At 36.1% G+C, this 27,500-nt stretch overlaps 1 protein-coding gene across 3 annotated transcripts in view; it reads left to right on the forward strand.

Annotated features, from left to right (window-relative positions):
* Window positions 1–27,500, forward strand: part of LOC146862153 (RNA exonuclease 1 homolog) — a 919,286-nt gene that overhangs the window by 611,995 nt on the left and 279,791 nt on the right. The window lies entirely within an intron of this gene.

The following is a 27,500-nucleotide window of genomic DNA, read 5'->3' on the forward strand; positions in this document are numbered from 1 at the left end:
ACGCTACACGCGCACGTTACGCGGAAGTGTCGGGCAGTGACTGTTATGCGCATGCGCGTGTCTTTTTTACGAACATGCGCACTTTTGCCGTAAGCGTACCGTAAGCGTACGGTAGGTCATGTGATCATGAAACGCAACTTTTGATTGGTTGAAACTACTTTCAGTTCTAGAACTCTCTTACACCACACCCATTCCCCTCATTTCTGCTTGTGATCCCTTGGGAGAAGGAGCTGGTTTGTCTTTGGGATACGATGGCAGAACAGCAGAGCTCTTCTGAGAGTGAGCCTAGCACCAGCAGCACTGTCTTGAGGCAGAGATCGAGGAAACAAAAGCCTTCTTATGTTTGGGATTATTTTACTTTTCCAGAAGGCCAGCAAAAGGTGAATGCACCCTTAGTTACTTGCTGTCTGTGTAAGCGTGTACTTTCTAGAGGTAATCCTAACAGGAAGTATTCCTTTGGGAATCACACCATGAAGAGGCACCTCCAGGATGTACACGGAAGGACACCTGGTCATCTTTTTGGAGGTAACTCTTCAGAAAGACGAGCCAGTACATCCACAGCAGCTCAGCCTGGACCATCATCTGCAGGGCTGACTCCTTCTTCTGCAGGTCAGGTGAGCCCTTCATCTGTGGGGGGAGAATCTCCTTTTGCTGGCCCTCTGGAAATGAACCTTCGATTTCGGAAGGTTGATATTCATTGCACATTTTGTAAAGGTCTAATTTGTCATAGGGAGACCAGTGTTTCCCTAGTGAACAACAAAATAGATCAGCACATTTGTAGCTTTGAATGATTTTCCCATGCTTCCTTTCCTCTGTCCCTGCATGAACACAACGGTTCTTTTAAGAGCCAACCTTATCTTTCATCTTTTTTTTACATATGTTTTTTAAAACCTTTTTTTTTTTTTTTTACCGTACGCGTACGGTGCGCGTACCTTTTTTTTATTTTTTAAAAAAAACACTAAAAATCAATTATCACATTACAAGGTCCTTGAGAGACTACAATTATTATTATTGACTTACCATACTCACTCAAAAAAATATTTATTCATTTGTTTTTTTAAAAAATAGTTTTAAAAATGGTTGTAGTTTTCGAAAATTTTCTATATCGATCTGAAAAAAAAGAAAAAAGTATTAATATTTTTTTAACAATTTATAATACAGTATACATATTTACATTTTTTTCAAAAAAATATTTTTGCCTTATTTTTGCTGTTTTCAGAATATATTGCATTTCACTATAAATTGTGAAAGCAATTGCATTCATCATTTTACAGCGGGCAAAAAAAAATAACAATCTCAAAGATTGTATTAAAAAAGCCCAGAATCTCTTCTCACTTAAACTTATCATTACAGAAATGCATATTATTCTAAAAAAATATCATCTAAAAACAATACTTATTTCTTTAAAATACCGTCTGATATGTTTGTTTCAGAAGTATAATCACAATATTATATCTCAAATAACTCCAAAATACATCTGATTTCATTTCCTTTAGGCCAAATAGTATTTTTTTTTTTTTTTTTGGAATAAATTTCCAAGGGAAATCCATTAAATTCTAAAGTTTAATCTGTCCAGATCTCACCGATTCTCTGTAACATTTTGGTTCACGAAAATATTTTGAATAATTTATTTAGTCCACAATAGAATTGCTTACTTTTCCACATGGCCAAATAGTAATTTTTTAAATCATTTTTGAAAAAATTTCCAATGGCAGTCCAATAGCATTCCAAAATTTAAAATGTGCAGAAGTTACCGATTATCTATAAATTATTGGTTTTTCAAAATTGCATTAAAAATTAAAAAAGTCCACATTACAATTGGTTATCTTTCCTTTAGGCCAAATGATAATTTTAAAAATATTTTTTCTACAAAATTGCAATGGTAATCCAGTAAAATGGTAAAATTATTTTGTCCAGATCTTGCCAAGTCTCTCTAAAATTTAGGTTTCAGGAAGATTAGATAGGAATTTGCTAAATCAAAAGGCAAACGTTGTTTGAAAATCAATTGGGAATCATTACACAGTGTCCAGCCTTTTTCACATTTTAGATAAACTGTGTAATGTCCAGAAGTAACAGTAGGTCCATCATGGAAAATTATTGCAACAGTTACAAAAGTTTTTCCTGAAATTGATAATTGCTGTCCTGTAAACTTCTTTATTAAAGTATCCAATTTTGAACCATCAGCTCTACATCGTTGCATCATTAAAATTACATACTGTCCGTATTCCCTTAAAATTAATGTTGAAAACATGTCAGAATTACACTCACCACATTTCATGCTATGATTAGCATCTTTAACTAATTTTGCAAAAGTGACTGTTTTACTCTCTGGCAATGTCAAATAAATAAACCTTTCATTATCAACAATAGAGCCACATATATTATAACAATTATCACAACTATGTTCCCATTTATAAGAGAGACCAAAAAAAATGTCAATGGGAACTCCTTCTTCTTCCACTACCTCAAGAAAATACATCAAAAATTCGTGTGCATCTTGCTGTTCATTTTGAGAAAACTGTGTTCGTCCTGAACATACATCTAAAAGTTTTCTAATATCAGTAGCACTTTCTATTTGAGTTTTATCTTTACTCAGCTTTTGAAAAAGGAGACTCAGCTCTGAACAGAATCTTTTTCCCTGATTTACTATTATCTGCTCTTGCAAACTTTCCAGATAAAATGCAACATTCAGCACTACATTAGCGTAGCAGTTGACACCAGAGCTATTTTCAAAATGACATCCTACAACCTGTTCTTCATTGTCCTTTTTCTTTTTGCTTGCAATTACATCACTCCTCTTTTTTTTCCTCTTCTCTATATCTTCATTACAGATATTCTCATTTCTCCTTTTACGAGAAACTACACGTTTCTCCAACACAGGATACTGACCTAAATGAGGAGCATAGCTTCTTCTTAATCTATTATACTCCTTTACACAGTTTGTATCAGCACTAACTTTTGAGTCATCAAAGTCTATCATGAATAAACCTGATAATGTTTTGACTCGTGACAAAGCTACATATGCCATACCTTCTTTGAACACAGTTGAACCAATGTTCACAAATGCACAATCTACAGTCAATCCTTGAGACTTGTGGATAGTTACAGCATATGCTAGAGAAAACGGAAACTGCTTCCTACGTACATATAAGTCTTTCACAAGCATAAAACGAACTGTACAACGACAAATATCTTTAACTTCATCTATCTGATCAAATTTTATCTGTAAACATTCAATTCCTTCTTTTTTCTGATAATTAATAAAACCCACAACTCTTCCCATCGCTCCATTCACTAAGCCTTTCTCAACATCCAAATTTCTCCTTAAAAATACTCTACAGTTCATGCAAACATATAGATTTTTTTCTAATCCTGCTGTTTTGGAGATGTTCTTCTCTAGTGAGTCCAATTTATTTTTCAGTTTGCCTGTTACTGTGACAGTAATTCTTCCATCCTCAATTTTGTCCACTGCTTCCAATTTCCTGATCTCTTCCTTTTCCAATTTCAAAAGCTCCTCATTAAATATTGAGCATTCACGTAGAGTTGGCATTAAGCAGATGACACTTTTGTTTTCTGCAATATTCTTGTATATTTTCTCTGCAACTATTTCTTCCTTTGGAAATAAATTATGTAGCAGCCGACTCTGTAATGCTTTTTTCCCAACTTCTGTGAGTAGTCCAATTCTGATATCTTTCAGAATACTTCCATATTCTTCATCGTTTGCTTGCCTCATATTAGTTGTAAGTTCCTTGTACTCAAAGAAGGACCAAATATTTGTATTTCCAATGCTTCCCAATGACTTCTTCGTGTCTTCATGTGTCACAGTATTAAACACTGGTTGTCCTTTAACTGGAGTAAGTTGCAAAAGATCCCCAAAAACTATGACGTGTTTTCCACCAAATAACACGTCATAGTCTGTCTTCAAAATTTGCTGCATTCTTAAATGCACAAAGGCAAGCATTAAGTTTGATACCATGCTCACCTCATCAATAATGAGAACTTGCATCTTCTTCAATACTCTTGAAACTTCCAAGGATGCTTCTCCAGTTAGCTTGTTGAATTGTATTTTGTTCTCATGCTCCACTGGTAACATTAGCAAACGATGTAAGGTGATTCCTTTTATGTTATATGCTGCTAACCCAGTTGGAGCAGTAACCACACAAGACAAAGTAGAATCCGTTTTTTGCTTTAGGTAGCTTCTGATGACTTTAATTAGGAAACTTTTTCCAGTGCCAGCTTGTCCGCTTACATACATCCTGATTGGATGAAATGATGTGCATGAGCACTCTTTTTTTATATGTAGAAATCCGTGATCAATTTTGTTTTTGATCTCTTCATAAATGTGTTGCTGCTCTTGATTCAGTTGTCTTTCCAAATTTTGTAAGTCTATAAATTCTTCTTGAGCTTGATTCATAGCCGTTTCCACTTCATTCATGGCTATTGATGCTTCATTTTCAACGATTGGTTGTCCTAGGGGATCTTGACTGTATGTTCCTGAACTTTGGCTGTCCTGAGAACTGTCTCTAGCTATTTCTGCTGCAATTGTAGTTTCCTGTTCAATTTCTTCATTTAACATTTGCAGATAAGTTGAGAATGTACTGCATTGTATGCTGTCTTTGCAAGCATTAAAAGAATCTTCATAGCTCTGGAATTCTCCCAGTAGTTCATCCTCTGTACGCCATGGTTTAAACAACTGTAAAAGAGCCAAGTAGTAAAATTCTTTCTTGTCGGTTGTGTCGCAACTCAGCTTCCGGTGATTTATCAAACTTCCTTTGGTTTGCTTCACCAAACATCCTTCTTCACCAACAACTTTATATTTTCCACTGTTGATGTCTTCTGCAGCTTTCCGTGAATAAATGTAGTTCTGCAGCACTTCATAGAGACACATGTTCTCCAGATGATGACTTCTCTTGGGATAATATGTGTCCAACATGTTTGTTTTCAATATATCTGTACTTTCTGGGTCATTCTCGGCCAAATATTCAATTTCTCCAACAGATTTCAGTACCCGATTTCTCATTGCTGCAAGGCCTAAACTTGCCCAAATTATTCTTCTTGACTTCGAGTAGAGACTTGCAGAAGATAACCTATCTGAACATTCGTAGGATCCAATTTCTCGATGCGATAACATCTTCAAACTGAAACTGTACAGCTTCTTACTGACAGTCTTCTCGTGAGAAATCTCTTCCCACATTTCCTTCAATTCTGTTTTTTCTGATTTCGTAATGTAAGACGTTACATATCGTGCAACAGCAATGGAATTGTCAGCTACATACTGTATATCCATGTTAGCGTTCCACATGGATAAAATGACTGGGTTGTAGTCATTTATATTTTTTGATTCTTCTTTTCTTTTAAGGTTGTAGGTATTCTTAGGTGATTTTCTTGTGATAGTATGTCTCACAGCTGACATAAAACTGTTGACTCTTCCATTTGAAAGAACAGGTCTAGGAAATCCAAATCGACATTTAGTGTAGTATTTTTCTTTGCTCTTGTATTTCCGTCGACAGTATTTTCCACACCGATGACTTTGGAAACGTAGAACTTGCTCCTTTAACTTGTTCTCTTCTTTGCTTTTTGGTATACCACATGTTGCATATTCTTCAATGTAAGATAACACTGCTTCATCAGTATCTGTTCCAAACTTTGGGGCATCCTTGATCCACAGCAGCATATGAATATGAGGAGCACCTCTTGCCTGGTACTCTTTTCTCCAAAAGAAATCCACTACTTCTCCAAGGGGTGGATTTTTTTTATTGCAGATGAAGGACATCATAGCCTCAAATCTATGATTGAAATATCTGCAAACATTAACCGGATCCAATGAGCACAGTTCTCCTGCTGTCTTGTATTCGATGTTTTTAATGTTTGAATTGGCCTCTCGTAGAAAATCCGGTAAATCATCCCAAGCGTACTCGGCACAGCTTAGGGTAAGGAACCATGTTGGTGTTCCTAAATTGCGTAACATGCATTTTAGTTCACCATGGCGTCGGTACCAATATTCATTTGTCCCACGCTGACAAGCCATCAGATTGATCAGTTGTGTTTCCAAATGATCATCTCGGTGCTGCACTTTCTCCATAAAATCCTTAGCAGACACATTTTGTAAATGTACTCCACTTTTTAAAATGTGATTTACTGCATAAGACAGTGCAGACAAGTCGCTTTCAAATAAAAGATGGAACAAATAAGGAATACTTTGTCGAAATCTGGGATCTTCAGCATATAGTCTTGTAGTCCGATACTCTGAAGCTGGAATCTGTTCTGGACGTTCATCGTATCGTCCTCCTTTTCCTTTAGGAAACAGCTGGGGAAAACATTGAGCTTCCAAGCTCTCCTCCCATACACTCACGGGATTTCCTTTTGCTTTCTTCATCTGAAAGAGATCAATATTGTCTCCCATAACTTCTTTCGAATGGAGAGGATGTATGCTAAAATGTTCATAAATTTCTTCTTCCTTTGACTTGTCCACTTTTTCAATTTGTCCAGTTGGTGTTTGTGTGTTCTTGAAAATCTTCTTCTTCTTCTTCTTCTTCTATATAAATTGATTCATACCATTTGTTATTTTTTTTCAAATACAAATTTGCTCTTTGTACTTTCCGCACATCTACCAGCTCCTGCCAAATCTTCTTATTCTTTGTAGGTACACCATTAACCAGAATAATTAATGGTTCAGTTTCCAAAGTATCCGCATCAATAGTTTCCATATTTTTTTTCAAATCCAAGGGCAAATACACCACTCTACCTTTTAAACCTCTCAGTAAATCTGAAGGAGGTAATTTACCAGTTTTGGGCTCCATACGTACTATGGTCTGGAACGGATGAACACATTGAATGAGTATAGACTCATATGTATTTAATTCAGAAAGTTCAGCAGGAATAGCATCCAATTCTAAATTATTATGTACAGCTCTGGTCGGCATTCTATTTTCCTCTAACTTGTTGTAACAGTATTTACAAATACGCTGATCTTCACCCAATTCAAAACAATTTTCAAGAAATATATATGTGGCAAAATCCATCCACTTATAATTATCTTCATTTTCACTCTTTCTGTAGAGATCAACATTCCTAGTTTGTTTTCTATAATGAGTTCTGCGGCAACAAATACAAGTAACATTTGGTCTTTCATTAGAGACTATTGCAAATTTTGTTATGTGATCATTAAATGTGTTACTTACAGAGGGTTCTACATTCTCTTCCACTTCTGCCTCATTTACTGTGTCCTTCTCTGCACTGTTTTGTTCAGGACCAAAGTAACAAAACTGAATTTCATCAACAACCTTCTCTACATCTGATACCGTTCCTCGGAACAGAGCCCTATTCAATTCATTTAACTTTATTGCTGGACTTTTGGCAAAATACAACCGTCTCACAAACTTTCTCATTTCAGTATGATGAACAGCCAGCATCCTAAAATGATGGAAAACACTATTGCACACTTTTCTAGATAGACAAGCAAGAGAATGACCCTGCAAACCAGTATTCTCTCTCACTCTGCATGGATCCAGACTTTGAAGCACCTTAATCTTTTGTTTTACACTTTTTTTACTATATTCTCTTAGAAACTCTCGAAATCTGTCAATAGATTCCTGACGCACAGTGCAAATACTACTACAATTCCAAGTGTACACTGGGGCTTTAGGACGTCTCCCCATTGCCTCATCTGCCATCACTTGTACCTCATCTCTTGGAACCATTATCTCCTTCTCCATTATGCAACCATTTTTTACTTCGTATGAACGACCTCTGGTGTCAACTGCATGCAGCAAACTATTACTTTGAAAATAGCTCTCTTCATTAAAAAAAGGTTCACTACTTGAACTATGCATCCACTTTCCTAAAAACACTTTACAAAAGTTTGTTCTGTTCACTACTCTTTTGCTTTTGCTTTGTGATTTCAGTACATTAACCATTTTATCTAATGTACGCATCCTATTCAAAATTAATATGAATAGTTTCCTTTTTAATTCTAATGCTTTTGCTGCAATGGCTTCAATTTCTTTTTTTCTCTTGTAATATTTTGCCTTTTGCTTATATTTCTTTACATCCTTTATCAAATTGGACATAACTCTTCTCTGAAACATTTTTCTACGTATCTCTTTAAACGCTGTTTTTCTGTTTATGTTAAACTTTTCAATTGCAGAAGGTATATTTGCATTAACTAAATTCTCAATTTTTTGCTGTTCTCTGTTTTGTTACATTTTTCCGAGGACAGACATTTTGTACATTTTTCTTTGTTTTGAATATTTTGTTAAGAAATTGTTTTTTCTGCTTACCAGAAGATTTTTTCTTTTTCCCAACATGAGCATCTTCTACTAACTTTGGTCCTCCAGTTGTCTTCAAATATAGTTTTTTTTTTAGCGTTTTTTGAGCTCGAGATTTTGTAGGCATCTTAAATTTTGTTCACTGTTCTTCAGCAATACCTGAAAAAAACTAAAAAAAAAATCCTTTATTGTATTTAAATATATTACTACATTTGTTTTCACAATAGTCATAAAACAATTTCTTTGCCAATTTGAATGCACACAAACTGCTCTTTTTTTTGGGCAAGTGAAAATCTCTTTTACAAACTGTCACATTATGAAACCACTTTTCAGATTTTTTAAAAAGCCCATGTCCACAGTGCTACACTCCACCAAGGGCAACCAGCCTTAGTGAAGCTCAATGTATTTGCATTACAGACTGAAACCTGAAAACCCCACTGGCTTCTAAATACTGTGCATGACTATACACGGCAAGCACATGGGTGTGTGCTAAGCCTCTGCTTCTTCCCCCAAAAATTCGCTCCCCCTTTCCATCTAATGCAACTGTGAAATCACCAGAGCAAGACGCAATAAATCTCTGCCTATAATTCCTCTATGCACACAGAGTCATGTTTTCACATTAGTCCCAAAACGAAATTTCTTTGCCATTTTGAAAGCACACTTACTGCTCTTTTTTTTTCGGGCCGAGTGAAAATCACTTTTACAGACTGACACATTATGAAACCACTATTTTTGATTTATTTAATTGCACGTGTACAAACTGTTTTTTTTTCAGACCACCACCATGTGCATTCTCTGTGACTGCCTACACTCCACCAAGGGCAACCAGCCTTAGTGATGCTGAATGTATTTGCATTACAGACTTAAACCTGAAAACCCCACTGGCTTCTAAATACTGTGCATGACTATACACGGCAAGCACATGGGTGTGTGCTAAGCCTCTGCTTCTTCCCCAAAAAATTCGCTCCCCCTTTCCATCTAATGCAACTGTGAAATCACCAGAGCAAGACGCAATAAATCTCTGCCTATAATTCTTCTATGCACACAGAGTCATGTTTTCACATTAGTCCCAAAACGAAATTTCTTTGCCAATTTGAAAGCACACTTACTGCTCTTTTTTTTTAGGGCCAAGTGAAAATCTCTTTTTACAATTTGAAATCACTTTTACAGACTGACACATTATGAAACCACTATTTTTGATTTATTTAATTGCACGTGTCCAAGCTGTTTTTTTTTCAGACCACCACCATGTGCATTCTCTGTGACTGCCTACACTCCACCAAGGGCAACCAGCCTTAGTGATGCTGAATGTATTTGCATTACAGACTTAAACCTGAAAACCCCACTGGCTTCTAAATACTGTGCATGACTATACATGGCAAGCACATGGGTGTGTGCTAAGCCTCTGCTTCTTCCCCAAAAAATTCGCTCCCCCTTTCCATCTAATGCAACTGTGAAATCACCAGAGCAAGACGCAATAAATCTCTGCCTATAATTCTTCTATGCACACAGAGTCATGTTTTCACATTAGTCCCAAAACGAAATTTCTTTGCCAATTTGAAAGCACACTTACTGCTCTTTTTTTTTTCGGGGCAAGTGTAAATCACTTTTACACACTGTCACATTATGAAACCACCATGTGTAACTACAACAAAAACAATTCCCATTTCTATTATTCATTTCTTAAGTTACCACATACATCCCCTCTCAAACTCTAAACTCACCTTTAAAATTAGTTAGTTGTGAAAGAAATGTGACACTCAAACAGCAGATTATCAGAGCCAGGATCTCTGTTGTGTTCACCTCTCTCCTCTCAGCAGAACCAGATAATGGCAAACTTTCCCTCTATTTTTCCACACATATACATGTAAGTTTCAAATCTCAGTGCTTCCCCCTTTTTTTCAAATGTAATCACACATTTCTATTGGTTGAAAACCAACCCTTTTCCAAAAGTACCCTGCCCCCAACTTGACTTCTGCCTAGTACCCTTCCCCCAACTTGACTTCTGCCTGCTACCATAGCAACAGCTCATGGAACACTGCTGTGTGCAGTTAGGTCAGAAGTTCGACACACAATGTTTCAATTCCACAGAGCAAGAGTGCTTGACTTTTCAAACCTTACAGCAAATCCATAGTACTGTTCTTTGGTTACACATTTTTTTGTACCAATACAAAACATGCTTCTATTAATTTTCACATACAGCCTAGTTTTTATTCTAGAATGGTATGAAACAGCCAATCAGTTCTTTTTGTTTTAAAAAAATATGTATGCCTCCATTTCCAAACTGTCTTTCTTTTCATATTGCCATTCTACTGAAAGACACCTCCTGAGTGCATCCAGTTCTCCTTTGAAGATGTTCACAGTGTGGATTGTAGGGCACAGCTATGTCTTCTGGAGTGAAAAGTTTGCAGAGAAAACAGATATGGTGAGAGACCTTGCTTTGCCAAATGTAGACATTAAATGGATTGGTCAGAGAGGGTTAAAGTGGCACCAATTGATGCCATTGGTGAAATCCTTCATTCAAATCCAACACCCTGACCTCATAATAGTGCACTGTGGTGGCAATGACCTAGGCACTTTGACTGGGGTAGGTCTGGAAATGCTTATGAAGGACACCTTTGCACAACTGTTTACACTTTTCCCTAAAACTGCCTTTGTGTTTTCCAACATATGCCAAAGGCAAAAATGGAACTGGTCCAATCATTTCTGTCCACAGATTGACAAAGCAAGAAAGCACGTCAACAAATCTGTTTCTGCTTTCCTCCGTGACTATGGTATGGGTGCCATTTACCACAACAACTTGCGTTATGACATGCAAGACATTTATAGAGGAGATGGTGTGCACTTCAATGATGAAGGGAACAGAGTCTTCCTCTTGAACCTTAGACTCTGCATCGGTACTTACTTGTAGGTACCACTAAAAAAATGACTTCATAAACACAACAGCTCTTTTTAGAGCTCCCTAATTTCTAAACTCTTAAATCTGCTTTTCATTTATCTATTTTTATTTTTTTACCGTACGCTTACCGTAAGCTTACCGTACGCGTACCCCGTGATTTTTTTTAAAATCAATAAATGTTTTTTTTGTACTTTTCTGTCCTTCTTTGACCCCCTTACAAATGTTAGGGGGTCTGTAACTCTCCTCATTGCCCCCTTTCCTTGTTTTCACTCTTTTTTTTCAGAGTGAAATACACAAAATGGCGGCCGCCGCTTCCTGGTTTCGGCCGATTCGAATGTTTACTAAGATCTAACAGCCAATCAGAATCGCGCTCGCGCACGCCGCCGTACGCTTACCGTAAGCGTACGGTAAGCGTACCGTAAGCGGGCTCAGATATATATATTGATTTAAAGGCTATTTTCTCAGAATCTACTGAACAGATTTACACCAAACCTACAAAAGGCACTTCCTTGACCTAGGGACTACCTCTCTGCCAAATTTTGAGTAATTCTGTTCAGCCGTTCGGGCTGTAGCTCGTTCTAAAGGTCCTATGGAAAAATGCATGGGAAAAACGCGTTTTGGGACCCCCCTTTTATCTCAGCCCCCGCTTGACGGATCCCCCCGAGACTTTCAGGGTAGGAGCGGAGCGTAGCGCCCCACCTATTTTGAGAAATTCACGAGGATTCGTCGACCGGCGCCAAAGTTATTCAAAATAGAATGTTGAGGTTTTCCTATGGAAACGTGGTCCTAACTATAACTACCTACTGGCGACCGCCAGTAGGTAATATGTGTGTATATATATATATATATGTGTGTATATATATATATATGTGTGTGTATATATATATATGTGTGTGTATATATATATATGTGTGTGTATATATATATATATGTGTGTGTATATATATATATGTGTGTGTATATATATATATGTGTGTGTATATATATATGTGTGTGTATATATATATGTGTGTGTATATATATATGTGTGTGTATATATATATATGTGTGTATATATATATATGTGTGTATATATATATATGTGTGTGTATATATATATATGTGTATATATATATATGTGTGTATATATATATATATATGTGTGTGTATATATATATATGTGTATGTATATATATGTGTATATATATATGTGTGTATATATATATGTGTATATATATATATATGTGTATATATATATATGTGTATATATATATATGTGTATATATATATGTGTATATATATATATATGTGTATATATATATGTGTATATATATATATATGTGTATATATATATGTGTATATATATATATGTGTATATATATATATGTGTGTGTGTGTATATATATGTGTATATATATATATGTGTGTGTGTATATATGTGTGTGTATATATATATATGTGTGTATATATATATGTGTGTGTGTATATATGTGTGTGTATATATATATATGTGTATATATATGTGTGTGTATATATATGTGTGTATATATATGTGTGTGTGTATATATATATGTGTGTGTATATATATATGTGTGTGTATATATATGTGTGTGTATATATATGTGTGTGTATATATATGTGTGTATATATATATGTGTGTATATATATATGTGTGTATATATATATGTGTGTATATATATATGTGTATATATATATGTGTATATATATGTGTGTGTATATATATATATGTGTATATATATATATATATATTCAGTGAAAAAACCATAGGTTTCACACATGTTATAGTTAGCTGGACATTTTACTCGTAACAAACCAATGAAATTGCCCCGTTATAGTTAGTTCAGCTAACTATAACTCGCGCGCCCGCAATGCACTGCTGATGACGTCACATATTACATCACTCATGACATGGTCAGTGACATCACTCATGACATCTCAAATGACATCACTGATGACATCACTGATGACATCATCCAGTGAATGTGTGTTTTTCTGAAAATTAAATATGTTTTATATATGTGTATCTCAAGGTCGATGGAAGAATAAATGGGTATATAAGTGTCTAAATGGATGATTTGTTTTTGAAAAATTGATTGTGTTACTGACTGATTAAGTGTATCTCTCACTTTGTGTATAAGTGGCTGCATGGGTTGGTGAGTAGCTACATGGGTGTCTATATAGGTTATTAGTTGTTTTTTTGAGTATCAGTCTGAGTGTCTGTATGGTACGGTGGGGGGTATTACGTAGTGCATAGATGCATGAATGAGTGACTCACTGTTTGTATGTGTTGAAGACAGCATGTGTGCAGGACTGTATGTGTGGATGAGTGTGTGTATGGGTGTGTTATTGAGTGAATGACTGTCTCAATAGTGTCTTCAGGAGTAACTACATATGTTTTTAACTAGTATATGTGACTATTGGTGTATATATGTGAGTATATGTGAGAGGGAGAGATTGAAAGAGTTTCTGTATGAATAAGTATGTGTTTCTATAAGTGATTGTTTAAAAGACTAAGTATGTGTAAGTTTCCGTAGAAGTAAGTATGGTGGTGTGTGTATTACTGTATATGCAAGTAAATGTATGTTTTATTCTTTATTAGCATGAGTGACTATGTGTGTGAGTAACTCTATGGATGAGTGGCATTGTGTAACAGGATGTATAGATGTATGAGTACATATGATGAGTGAGTACATGTATGAGTGACTGTATAGGACTGTTGGTGAATGAGTGGATGTGTATGTGGATCTTAGAATTACTGAAGAGGTTCTTGTAACTGGTATTGGTATGTCCATTGTTTTGAAATTTTTAGTCTCTATTTTTGAATGTGTGTATCAAAGCTTATATTAAGGTGAGAGGAGGTCTGCCACTCTATCACAAGGATGATGTCATCAGTGATGTCATCAGTGATGTCATCAGTGATGTCATGAGTGATGTCACTGACCATGTCATGAGTGATGTAATATGTGACGTCATCAGCAGTGCATTGCGGGCGCGCGAGTTATAGTTAGCTGAACTAACTATAACAGGGCAATTTCATTGGTTTGTTACGAGTAAAATGTCCAGCTAACTATAACATGTGTGAAACCTATGGTTTTTTCACTGAATTTCTAAGGTTTTTTAAATGCTAATTCCTAACTATAACGTGTGTGAAACCTATGGTTTTTTCAGTGAATTTCTAAGGTTTTTTAAATGCTAATTCCTAACTATAACGTGTGTGAAACCCATGGTTTTTTCAGTGAATTTGAAAGGTTTTTTAAATGCTAATTCCTAAATATAACGTGTGTGAAACCCATGGTTTTTTCAGTGAATTTGCAAGGTTTTTTAAATGCTATTTTTTTTTTTATTCTTCATTTTTTTAAACATATTTTTAATTTAATTTTCTTATCTTTTATAAAGACTATGCTTAAATTTTTAAAATCCTTAAATATTTTTTTTATATATATTTTTTAAAATAAACATGTAAAATTTATTTCCAGTTTTTTTTTTTTTTTTTTTTTTATTTTTTTTTATAGTACGCGTACCGTAAGCTCACGGTAAGCGTACGGTTTACGCAACGCCCGTAATCTATCTACGCTGCTTGCGTATAGTTCCGTACTTTGCGTAGCCGCGCGTACTGCGCGTGGGACGCGTGCGCGCTTACGCAACACGCGCACGTTACGCGGAAGTGCCGGGGAGTGACTGTTATGCGCATGCGCGCAAGCGCGTGTCTTTTTTACGCGCACGCGTACTTTTTGCCGTAAGCGTACCGTAAGCGTACCGTAAGCGTACGGTAGGTCATGTGATCTTGAAACACAACTTTTGATTGGTTGAAACTACTTTCAGTTCTAGAACTCTCCTACACCACACCCATTCCCCTAATTTCTGCTTGTGATCCCTTGGGAGAAGGAGCTGGTTTGTCTTTGGGATACGATGGCAGAACAGCAGAGCTCTTCTGAGAGTGAGGCTAGCACCAGCAGCACTGTCTTGAGGCAGAGAGCGAGGAAAGTAAAGCCTTCTTACGTTTGGGAGTATTTTACTTTTCCAGAAGGCCAGCAAAAGGTGAATGCACCCTTAGTTACTTGCAAGCTGTGTAAGCGTGTACTTTCTAGAGGTAATCCTAACAGGAAGTATTCCTTTGGGAATCACACCATGAAGAGACACCTCCAGGAAGTACACAGAAGGACACATGGTCATCTTTTTGGAGGTAACTCTTCAGAAAGACGAGCCAGTACATCCACAGCAGCTCAGCCTGGACCATCATCTGCAGGGCAGACTCCTTCTTCTGCAGGTCAGGTGAGCCCTTCATCTGTGGGGGGAGAATCTCCTTTTGCTGGCCCTCTGGAAATTAACCCTCGGTTTGCGAGGGTTGAAGTACGGTGCGCCACTTGTCACGATCTAATTACTTATAGGGAGACCAGTGTTTCCCTGGTGAACAGTAAAATAGATCAGCACACTTGTCGTACCGTCTAATATTCCCAATCTTTCTTTCCTCTGTCCCTGCATGAACACAACGGTTCTTTTAAGAGCCAACCTTATCTTTCATCTTTTTTTTTCTTTTTTTTTAAAAACTTTTTTTTTTTTTTTTACCGTACGCGTACCTTTTTTTTTTTTTTAAAAAAAGAACACTAAAAATCATTTATCTCATTACAAAGTCCTTGAGAGACTGCAATTTTTATTTTTAACTTACCATACTCACTCAAAAAAATATTTATTCATTTGTTTTTTTAAAAAATAGTTTTTAAAATGGTTGTAGTTTCCGAAAATTTTCTATATCGATCTGAAAATAAAGAAAAAAGTATTAATATTTTTTATCCATTTTATAATACAATACACATATTTACATTTTTTACAAAAATATTTTTGCCTTATTTTTGCTGTTTTCAGAATATATTGCATTTCACTATTAATTGTGAAAGCAATTGCATTCATCATTTTACAGCGGGCAAAAAAAATTAACAATCACAAAGATTGTATTAAAAAAGCCCAGAATGTCTTCTCACTTAAACTTATCATTACAGAAATGCATATTATTCTAAAAAAATATCATCTAAAAACAATACTTTTTTCTTTAAAATACCGTCTGATATGTTTGTTTCAGAAGTATAATCACAATATTATATCTCAAATAACTCCAAAATACATCTGATTTTATTTCCTTTAGGCCAAATAGTATTTTTTTTTTTTCCTGGAATAAATTTCCAAGGGAAAACCATTAAAATTCTAAAGTTTAATCTGTCCAGATCTCACCAATTCTCTGTAACATTTTGGTTCACGAAAATTTTTTGAATAATTTATTTAGTCCACAATAGAATTGCTTACTTTTCCACATGGCCAAATAGTAATTTTTTAAATCATTTTTGAAAAAATTTCCAATGGCAGTCCAATAGCATTCCATAATTTAAAATGAGCAGAAGTTACCGATTATCTCTAAATTATTGGTTTTTGAAAATTGCATTAAAATTTAAAAAAGTCCACATTACAATTGGTTATCTTTCCTTTAGGCCAAATGATAATTTTAAAAATCTTTTTTCTACAAAATTGCAATGGTAATCCAGTAAAATGGTAAAATTATTTTGTCCAGATCTTGCCAAATCTCTCTAAAATTTAGGTTTCAGGAAGATTAGATAGGAATTTGCTAAATCAAAAGGCAAACGTTGTTTGAAAATCAATTGGGAATCATTACACAGTGTCCAGCCTTTTTCACATTTTAGATAAACTGTGTAATGTCCAGAAGTAATAGTAGGTCCATCATGGAAAATTATTGCAACAGTTACAAAAGTTTTTCCTGAAATTGATAATTGCTGTCCTGTAAACTTCTTTATTAAAGTATCCAATTTTGATCCATCAGCTCTACATCGTTGCATCATTAAAATTACATACTGTCCGTATTCCCTTAAAATTAATGTTGAAAACATGTCAGAATTACACTCACCACATTTCATGCTATGATTAGCATCTTTAACTAATTTTGCAAAAGTGACTGTTTTACTCTCTGGCAATGTCAAATAAATAAACCTTTCATTATCAACAATAGAGCCACATATATTATAACAATTATCACAACTATGTTCCCATTTATAAGAGAGACCAAAAAAAATGTCAATGGGAACTCCTTCTTCTTCCACTACCTGAAGAAAATACATCAAAAATTCGTGTGCATCTTGCTGTTCATTTTGAGAAAACTGTGTTCGTCCTGAACATACATCTAAAAGTTTTCTAATTTCAGTAGCACTTTCTATTTGAGTTTTATCTTTACTCAGCTTTTGAAAAAGGAGACTGAGCTCTGAACAGAATCTTTTTCCCTGATTTACTATTATCTGCTCTTGCAAACTTTCCAGATAAAATGCAACATTCAGCACTACATTAGCGTAGCAGTTGACACCAGAGCTATTTTCAAAATGACATCCTACAACCTGTTCTTCATTTTCCTTATTCTTTTTGCTTGCAATTACATCACTCCTCTTTTTTTTCCTCTTCTCTACATCTTCATTACAGATATTCTCATTTCTCCTTTTACGAGAAACTACACGTTTCTCCAACACAGGATACTGACCTAAATGAGGAGCATAGCTTCTTCTTAATCTATTATACTCCTTTACACAGTTTGTATCAGCACTAACTTTTGAGTCATCAAAGTCTATCATGAATAAACCTGATAATGTTTTGACTCGTGACAAAGCTACATATGCCATACCTTCTTTGAACACAGTTGAACCAATGTTCACAAATGCACAATCTACAGTCAATCCTTGAGACTTGTGGATAGTTACAGCATATGCTAGTGAAAACGGAAACTGCTTCCTACGTACATATAAGTCTTTCACAAGCATGAAACGAACTGAACAACGACAAATGTCTTTAACTTCATCTATCTGATCAAATTTTATCTGTTAACATTCAATTCCTTCTTTTTTCTGATAATTAATAAAACCCACAACTCTTCCCATCGCTCCATTCACTAAGCCTTTCTCAACATCCAAATTTCTCCTTAAAAACACTCTACAGTTCATGCAAACATAAAGATTTTTTTCTAATCCTGCTGTTTTGGAGATGTTCTTCTCTAGTGAGTCCAATTTATTTTTCAGTTTGCCTGTTACTGTGACTGTAATTCTTCCATCCTCAATTTTGTCCACTGCTTCCAATTTCCTGATGTCTTCCTTTTCCAATTTCAAAAGCTCCTCATTAAATATTGAGCATTCACGTAGAGTTGGCATTAAGCAGATGACACTTTTGTTTTCTGCAATATTCTTGTATATTTTCTCTGCAACTATTTCTTCCTTTGGAAATAAATTATGTAGCAGCCGACTCTGTAATGCTTTTTTCCCAACATCTGTGAGTAGTCCAATCCTGATATCTTTCAGAATACTTCCATATTCTTCATCGTTTGCTTGCCTCATATTAGTTGTAAGTTCCTTGTACTCAAAGAAGGACCAAATATTTGTATTTCCAATGCTTCCCAATGACTTCTTTGTGTCTTCATGTGTCACAGTATTAAACACTGGTTGTCCTTTAACTGGAGTAAGTTGCAAAAGATCCCCAAAAACTATGACGTGTTTTCCACCAAATAACACGTCATAGTCTGTCTTCAAAATTTGCTGCATTCTTAAATGCACAAAGGCAAGCATTAAGTTTGATACCATGCTCACCTCATCAATAATGAGAACTTGCATCTTCTTCAATACTCGTGAAACTTCCAAGGATGCTTCTCCAGTTAGCTTGTTGAATTGTATTTTGTTCTCATGCTCCACTGGTAACATTAGCAAACGATGTAAGGTGATTCCTTTTATGTTATATGCTGCTAACCCAGTTGGAGCAGTAACCACACAAGACAAAGTAGAATCCGTTTTTTGCTTTAGGTAGCTTCTGATGACTTTAATTAGGAAACTTTTTCCAGTGCCAGCTTGTCCGCTTACATACATCCTGATTGGATGAAATGATGTGCATGAGCACTCTTTTTTGATATGTAGAAATCCGTGATCAATTTTGTTTTTGATCTCTTCATAAATTTGTTGCTGCTCTTGATTCAGTTGTCTTTCCAAATTTTCTAAGTCTATAAATTCTTCTTGAGCTTGATTCATAGCCGTTTCCACTTCATTCATGGCTATTGATGCTTCATTTTCAACGATTGGTTGTCCTAGGGGATCTTGACTGTGTGTTCCTGAACTTTGGCTGTCCTGAGAACTGTCTCTAGCTATTTCTGCTGCAATTGTAGTTTCCTGTTCAATTTCTTCATTTAACATTTGCAGATAAGTTGAGAATGTACTGCATTGTATGCTGTCTTTGCAAGCATTAAAAGAATCTTCATAGCTCTGGAATTCTCCCAGTAGTTCATCCTCTGTACGCCATGGTTTAAACAACTGTAAAAGAGCCAAGTAGTAAAATTCTTTCTTGTCGGTAGTGTCGCAACTCAGCTTCCGGTGATTTATCAAACTTCCTTTGGTTTGCTTCACCAAACATCCTTCTTCACCAACAACTTTATATTTTCCACTGTTGATGTCTTCTGCAGCTTTCCGTGAATAAATGTAGTTCTGTAACACTTCATAGAGACACATGTTCTCCAGATGATGACTTCTCTTGGGATAATATGTGTCCAACATGTTTGTTTTCAATATGTCTGTACTTTCTGGGTCATTCTCAGCCAAATATTCAATTTCTCCAACAGATTTCAGTACCCGATTTCTCATTGCTGCAAGGCCTAAACTTGCCCAAATTATTCTTCTTGACTTCGAGTACAGACTTGCAGAAGATAACCTATCTGAACATTCGTAGGATCCAATTTCTCGATGCGATAACATCTTCAAACTGAAACTGTACAGCTTCTTACTGACAGTCTTCTCGTGAGAAATCTCTTCCCACATTTCCTTCAATTCTGTTTTTTCTGATTTCGTAATGTAAGACGTTACATATCGAGCAACAGCAATGGAATTGTCAGCAACATACTGTATATCCATGTTAGCGTTCCACATGGATAAAATGACTGGGTTGTAGTCATTTATATTTTTTGATTCTTCTTTTCTTTTAAGGTTGTAAGTATTCTTAGGTGATTTTCTTGTGATAGTATGTCTCACAGCTGACATAAAACTGTTGACTCTTCCATTTGTAAGAACAGGTCTAGGAAATCCAAATCGACATTTAGTGTAGTATTTTTCTTTGCTCTTGTATTTCCGTCGACAGTATTTTCCACACCGATGACTTTGGAAACGTAGAACTTGCTCCTTTAACTTGTTCTCTTCTGTGCTTTTAGGTATAGCACATGTTGCATATTCTTCAATGTAAGATAACACTGCTTCATCAGTATCTGTTCCAAACTTTGGGGCATCCTTGATCCACAGCAGCATATGAATATGAGGAGCACCTCTTGCCTGGTACTCTTTTCTCCAAAAGAAATCCACTACTTCTCCAAGGGGTGGATTTTTTTTATTGCAGATGAAGGACATCATAGCCTCAAATCTATGATTGAAATATCTGCAAACATTAACCGGATCCAATGAGCACAGTTCTCCTGCTGTCTTGTATTCGATGTTTTTAATGTTTGAATTGGCCTCTCGTAGAAAATCCAGTAAATCATCCCAAGCGTACTCGGCACAGCTTAGGGTAAGGAACCATGTTGGTGTTCCTAAATTGCGTAACATGCATTTTAGTTCACCATGGCGTCGGTACCAATATTCATTTGTCCCACGCTGACAAGCCATCAGATTGATCAGTTGTGTTTCCAAATGATCATCTCGGTGCTGCACTTTCTCCATAAAATCCTTAGCAGACACATTTTGTAAATGTACTCCACTTTTTAAAATGTGATTTACTGCATAAGACAGTGCAGACAAGTCGCTTTCAAATAAAAGATGGAACAAATAAGGAATACTTTGTCGAAATCTGGGATCTTCAGCATATAGTCTTGTAGTTCGATACTCTGAAGCTGGAATCTGTTCTGGACGTTCATCGTATCGTCCTCCTTTTCCTTTAGTAAACAGCTGGGGAAAACATCGAGCTTCCAAGCTCTCCTCCCATACACTCACGGGATTTCCTTTTGCTTTCTTCATCTGAAAGAGATCAATATTGTCTCCCATAACTTCTTTCGAATGGAGAGGATGTATGCTAAAATGTTCATAAATTTCTTCTTCCTTTGACTTGTCCACTTTTTCAATTTGTCCAGTTGGTGTTTCTGTGTCTCCTTGTAAATCTTCTTCTTCTTCTTCTTCTTCTATATAAATTGATTCATACCATTTGTTATTTTTTTTCAAATACAAATTTGCTCTTTGTACTTTCCGCACATCTACCAGCTCCTGCCAAATCTTCTTATTCTTTGTAGGTACACCATTAACCAGAATAATTAATGGTTCAGTTTCCAAAGTATCCGCATCAATAGTTTCCATATTTTTTTTCAAATCCAAGGGCAAATACACCACTCTACCTTTTAAACCTCTCAGTAAATCTGAAGGAGGTAATTTACCAGTTTTGAGCTCCATACGTACTATGGTCTGGAACGGATGAACACATTGAATGAGTATAGACTCATATGTATTTAATTCAGAAAGTTCAGCAGGAATAGCATCCAATTCTAAATTATTATGTACAGCTCTGGTCGGCATTCTATTTTCCTCTAACTTGTTGTAGCAGTATTTACAAATACGCTGATCTTCACCCAATTCAAAACAATTTTCAAGAAATATATATGTGGCAAAATCCATCCACTTATAATTATCTTCATTTTCACTCTTTCTGTAGAGATCAACATTCCTAGTTTGTTTTCTATAATGAGTTCTGCGGCAACAAATACAAGTAACATTTGGTCTTTCATTAGAGACTATTGCAAATTTTGTTATGTGATCATTAAATGTCTTACTTACACAAGGTTCTACATTCTCTTCCACTTCTGCCTCATTTACTGTGTCCTTCTCTGCACTGTTTTGTTCAGGACCAAAGTAACAAAACTGAATTTCATCAACAACCTTCTCTACATCTGATACCGTTCCTCGGAACAGAGCCCTATTCAATTCATTTAACTTTATTGCTGGACTTTTGGCAAAATACAACCGTCTCACAAACTTTCTCATTTCAGTATGATGAACAGCCAGCATCCTAAAATGATGGAAAACACTATTGCACACTTTTCTAGATAGACAAGCAAGAGAATGACCCTGCAAACCAGTATTCTCTCTCACTCTGCATGGATCCAGACTTTGAAGCACCTTAATCTTTTGTTTTACACTTTTTTTACTATATTCTCTTAGAAACTCTCGAAATCTGTCAATAGATTCCTGACGCACAGTGCAAATACTACTACAATTCCAAGTGTACACTGGGGCTTTAGGACGTCTCCCCATTGCCTCATCTGCCATCACTTGTACCTCATCTCTTGGAACCATTATCTCCTTCTCCATTATGCAACCATTTTTTACTTCGTATGAACGACCTCTGGTGTCAACTGCATGCAGCAAACTATTACTTTGAAAATAGCTCTCTTCATTAAAAAAAGGTTCACTACTTGAACTATGCATCCACTTTCCTAAAAAAACTTTACAAAAGTTTGTTCTGTTCACTACTCTTTTGCTTTTGCTTTGTGATTTCAGTACATTAACCATTTTATCTAATGTACGCATCCTATTCAAAATTAAAATGAATAGTTTCCTTTTTAATTCTAATGCCTTTGCTGCAATGGCTTCAATTTCTTTTTTTCTCTTGTAATATTTTGCCTTTTGCTTATATTTCTTTATATCCTTTATCAAATTGGACATAACTCTTCTCTGAAACATTTTTCTACGTATCTCTTTAAATGCTGTTTTTCTGTTTATGTTAAACTTTTCAATTGCAGAAGGTATATTTGCATTAACTAAATTCTCAATTTTTTGCTGTTCTCTATTTTTTGTTACATTTTTCCGAGAACAGACATTTTGTACATTTTTCTTTGTTTTGAATATTTTGTTTAGAAATTGTTTTTTTTGCTTACCAGAAGATTTTTTCTTTTTCCCAACATCAGCATCTTCTACTAACTTTGGTCCTCCAGTTGTCTTCAAATATAGTTTTTTTTTTTAGCGTTTTTTGAACTCGAGATTTTGTAGGCATCTTAAATTTTGTTCACTGTTCTTCAGCAATACCTGAAAAAAACTAAAAAAAAAATCCGTTATTGTATTTAAATATATTACTAAATTTCTTTTCACAATAGTCACAAAACGAAATTTCTTTGCCAATTTGAATTCACACAAACTGCTCTTTTTTTTGGGCAAGTGAAAATCTCTTTTACAAACTGTCACATTATGAAACCACTTTTCAGATTTTTTAAAAAGCCCATGTCCACAGTGCTACACTCCACCAAGGGCAACCAGCCTTAGTGATGCTGAATGTATTTGCATTACAGACTTAAACCTGAAAACCCCACTGGCTTGTACATACTGTGCATGACTATACACGGCAAGGACATGGGTGTGTGCTAAGCCTCTGCTTCTTCCCCCAAAAATTCGCTCCCCCTTTCCATCTAATGCAACTGTGAAATCACCAGAGCAAGACGCAATAAATCTGTCTATAATTCCTCTATGCACACAGAGTCATGTTTTCACATTAGTGCCAAAACGAAATTTCTTTGCCAATTTCAAAGCACACTTACTGCTCTTTTATTTTTTCAGGGGCAAGTGAAAATCTCTTTTTACAATTTGAAATCACTTTTACAGACTGACACATTATGAATCCACTATTTTTGCTTTATTTAATTGCACGTGTCCAAGCTGTTTTTTTTTCAGACCACCACCATGTGCATTCTCTGTGACTGCCTACACTCCACCAAGGGCAACCAGCCTTAGTGATGCTGAATGTATTTGCATTACAGACTTAAACCTGAAAACCCCACTGGCTTGTACATACTGTGCATGACTATACACGGCAAGGACATGGGTGTGTGCTAAGCCTCTGCTTCTTCCCCCAAAAATTCGCTCCCCCTTTCCATCTAATGCAACTGTGAAATCACCAGAGCAAGACGCAATAAATCTCTGTCTATAATTCTTCTATGCACACAGAGTCATGTTTTCACATTAGTGCCAAAACGAAATTTCTTTGCCAATTTCAAAGCACACTTACTGCTCTTTTATTTTTTCAGGGGCAAGTGAAAATCTCTTTTTACAATTTGAAATCACTTTTACAGACTGACACATTATGAAACCACTATTTTTGCTTTATTTAATTGCACGTGTCCAAGCTGTTTTTTTTTCAGACCACCACCATGTGCATTCTCTGTGACTGCCTACACTCCACCAAGGGCAACCAGCCTTAGTGATGCTGAATGTATTTGCATTACAGACTTAAACCTGAAAACCCCACTGGCTTGTACATACTGTGCATGACTATACACGGCAAGGACATGGGTGTGTGCTAAGCCTCTGCTTCTTCCCCCAAAAATTCGCTCCCCCTTTCCATCTAATGCAACTGTGAAATCACCAGAGCAAGACGCAATAAATCTCTGTCTATAATTCTTCTATGCACACAGAGTCATGTTTTCACATTAGTGCCAAAACGAAATTTCTTTGCCAATTTCAAAGCACACTTACTGCTCTTTTATTTTTTCAGGGGCAAGTGAAAATCTCTTTTTACAATTTGAAATCACTTTTACAGACTGACACATTATGAAACCACTATTTTTGCTTTATTTAATTGCACGTGTCCAAGCTGTTTTTTTTTCAGACCACCACCATGTGCATTCTCTGTGACTGCCTACACTCCACCAAGGGCAACCAGCCTTAGTGATGCTGAATGTATTTGCATTACAGACTTAAACCTGAAAACCCCACTGGCTTGTACATACTGTGCATGACTATACACGGCAAGGACATGGGTGTGTGCTAAGCCTCTGCTTCTTCCCCCAAAAATTCGCTCCCCCTTTCCATCTAATGCAACTGTGAAATCACCAGAGCAAGACGCAATAAATCTCTGTCTATAATTCTTCTATGCACACAGAGTCATGTTTTCACATTAGTGCCAAAACGAAATTTCTTTGCCAATTTCAAAGCACACTTACTGCTCTTTTATTTTTTCAGGGGCAAGTGAAAATCTCTTTTTACAATTTGAAATCACTTTTACAGACTGACACATTATGAAACCACTATTTTTGCTTTATTTAATTGCACGTGTCCAAGCTGTTTTTTTTTCAGACCACCACCATGTGCATTCTCTGTGACTGCCTACACTCCACCAAGGGCAACCAGCCTTAGTGATGCTGAATGTATTTGCATTACAGACTTAAACCTGAAAACCCCACTGGCTTGTACATACTGTGCATGACTATACACGGCAAGGACATGGGTGTGTGCTAAGCCTCTGCTTCTTCCCCCAAAAATTCGCTCCCCCTTTCCATCTAATGCAACTGTGAAATCACCAGAGCAAGACGCAATAAATCTCTGTCTATAATTCTTCTATGCACACAGTCATGTTTTCACATTAGTGCCAAAACGAAATTTCTTTGCCAATTTCAAAGCACACTTACTGCTCTTTTATTTTTTCAGGGGCAAGTGAAAATCTCTTTTTACAATTTGAAATCACTTTTACAGACTGACACATTATGAAACCACTATTTTTGCTTTATTTAATTGCACGTGTCCAAGCTGTTTTTTTTTCAGACCACCACCATGTGCATTCTCTGTGACTGCCTACACTCCACCAAGGGCAACCAGCCTTAGTGATGCTGAATGTATTTGCATTACAGACTTAAACCTGAAAACCCCACTGGCTTGTACATACTGTGCATGACTATACACGGCAAGGACATGGGTGTGTGCTAAGCCTCTGCTTCTTCCCCCAAAAATTTGCTCCCCCTTTCCATCTAATGCAACTGTGAAATCACCAGAGCAAGACGCAATAAATCTCTGTCTATAATTCTTCTATGCACACAGAGTCATGTTTTCACATTAGTGCCAAAACGAAATTTCTTTGCCAATTTCAAAGCACACTTACTGCTCTTTTATTTTTTCAGGGGCAAATGTAAATCACTTTTACACACTGACACATTATGAAACCACCATGTGTAACTACAACAAAAACAATTCCCATTTCTATTATTCATTTCTTAAGTTACCACATACATACCCTCTCAAACTGTAAACTCACCTTTAAAATTAGTTAGTTCTGAAAGAAATGTGACACTCAAACAGCAGATTATCAGAGCCAGGATCTCTGTTGTGTTCACCTGTCTCCTCTCAGCAGAACCAGATAATGGCAAACTTTCCCTCTATTTTTCCACACATATACATGTAAGTTTCAAATCTCAGTGCTTCCCCCTTTTTTTTAAATGTAATCACACATTTCTATTGGTTGAAAACCAACCCTTTTCCAAAAGTACCCTGCCCCCAACTTGACTTCTGCCTAGTACCCTTCCCCCAACTTGACTTCTGCCTGCTACCATAGCAACAGCTCATGGAACACTGCTGTGTGCAGTTAGGTCAGAAGTTCGACACACAATGTTTCAATTCCACAGAGCAAGAGTGCTTGACTTTTCAAACCTAACAGCAAATCCATAGTACTGTTCTTTGGTTACACATTTTTTTGTACCAATACAAAACATGCTTCTATTAATTTTCACATACAGCCTAGTTTTTATTCTGGAATGGTTTGAAACAGCCAATCAGTTCTTTTTAATTTGTAAAAAATATGTATGCCTCCATTTCCAAACTGTCTTTCATTTCTTATTGCCATTCTACTGAAAGACACCTCCTGAGTGCATCCAGTTCTCCTTTGAAGATGTTCACAGTGTGGATTGTAGGGCACAGCTATGTCTTCTGGAGTGAAAAGTATGCAGAGAAAACAGATATGGTGAGAGACCTTGCTTTGCCAAATGTAGACATTAAATGGATTGGTCAGAGAGGGTTAAAGTGGCACCAATTGATGCCATTGGTAAAATCCTTCATTCAAATCCAACACCCTGACCTCATAATAGTGCACTGTGGTGGCAATGACCTAGGCACTTTGACTGGGGTAGGTCTGGAAATGCTTATGAAGGACACCTTTGCACAACTGTTTACACTTTTCCCTAAAACTGCCTTTGTGTTTTCCAACATATGCCAAAGGCAAAAATGGAACTGGTCCAATCATTTCTGTCCGCAGATTGACAAAGCAAGAAAGCACGTCAACAAATCTGTTTCTGCTTTCCTCCGTGACTATGGTATGGGTGCCATTTACCACAACAACTTGCGTTATGACATGCAAGACATTTATAGAGGAGATGGTGTGCACTTCAATGATGAAGGGAACAGAGTCTTCCTCTTGAACCTTAGACTCTGCATCGGTACTTACTTGTAGGTACCACTAAAAAAATGACTTCATAAACACAACAGCTCTTTTTAGAGCTCCCTAATTTCTAAACTCTTAAATCTGCTTTT

Source organism: Triturus cristatus, chromosome 2_2, assembly GCF_964204655.1.
Source record: "Triturus cristatus chromosome 2_2, aTriCri1.1, whole genome shotgun sequence".
NCBI classification, from domain to species: domain Eukaryota; kingdom Metazoa; phylum Chordata; class Amphibia; order Caudata; family Salamandridae; genus Triturus; species Triturus cristatus.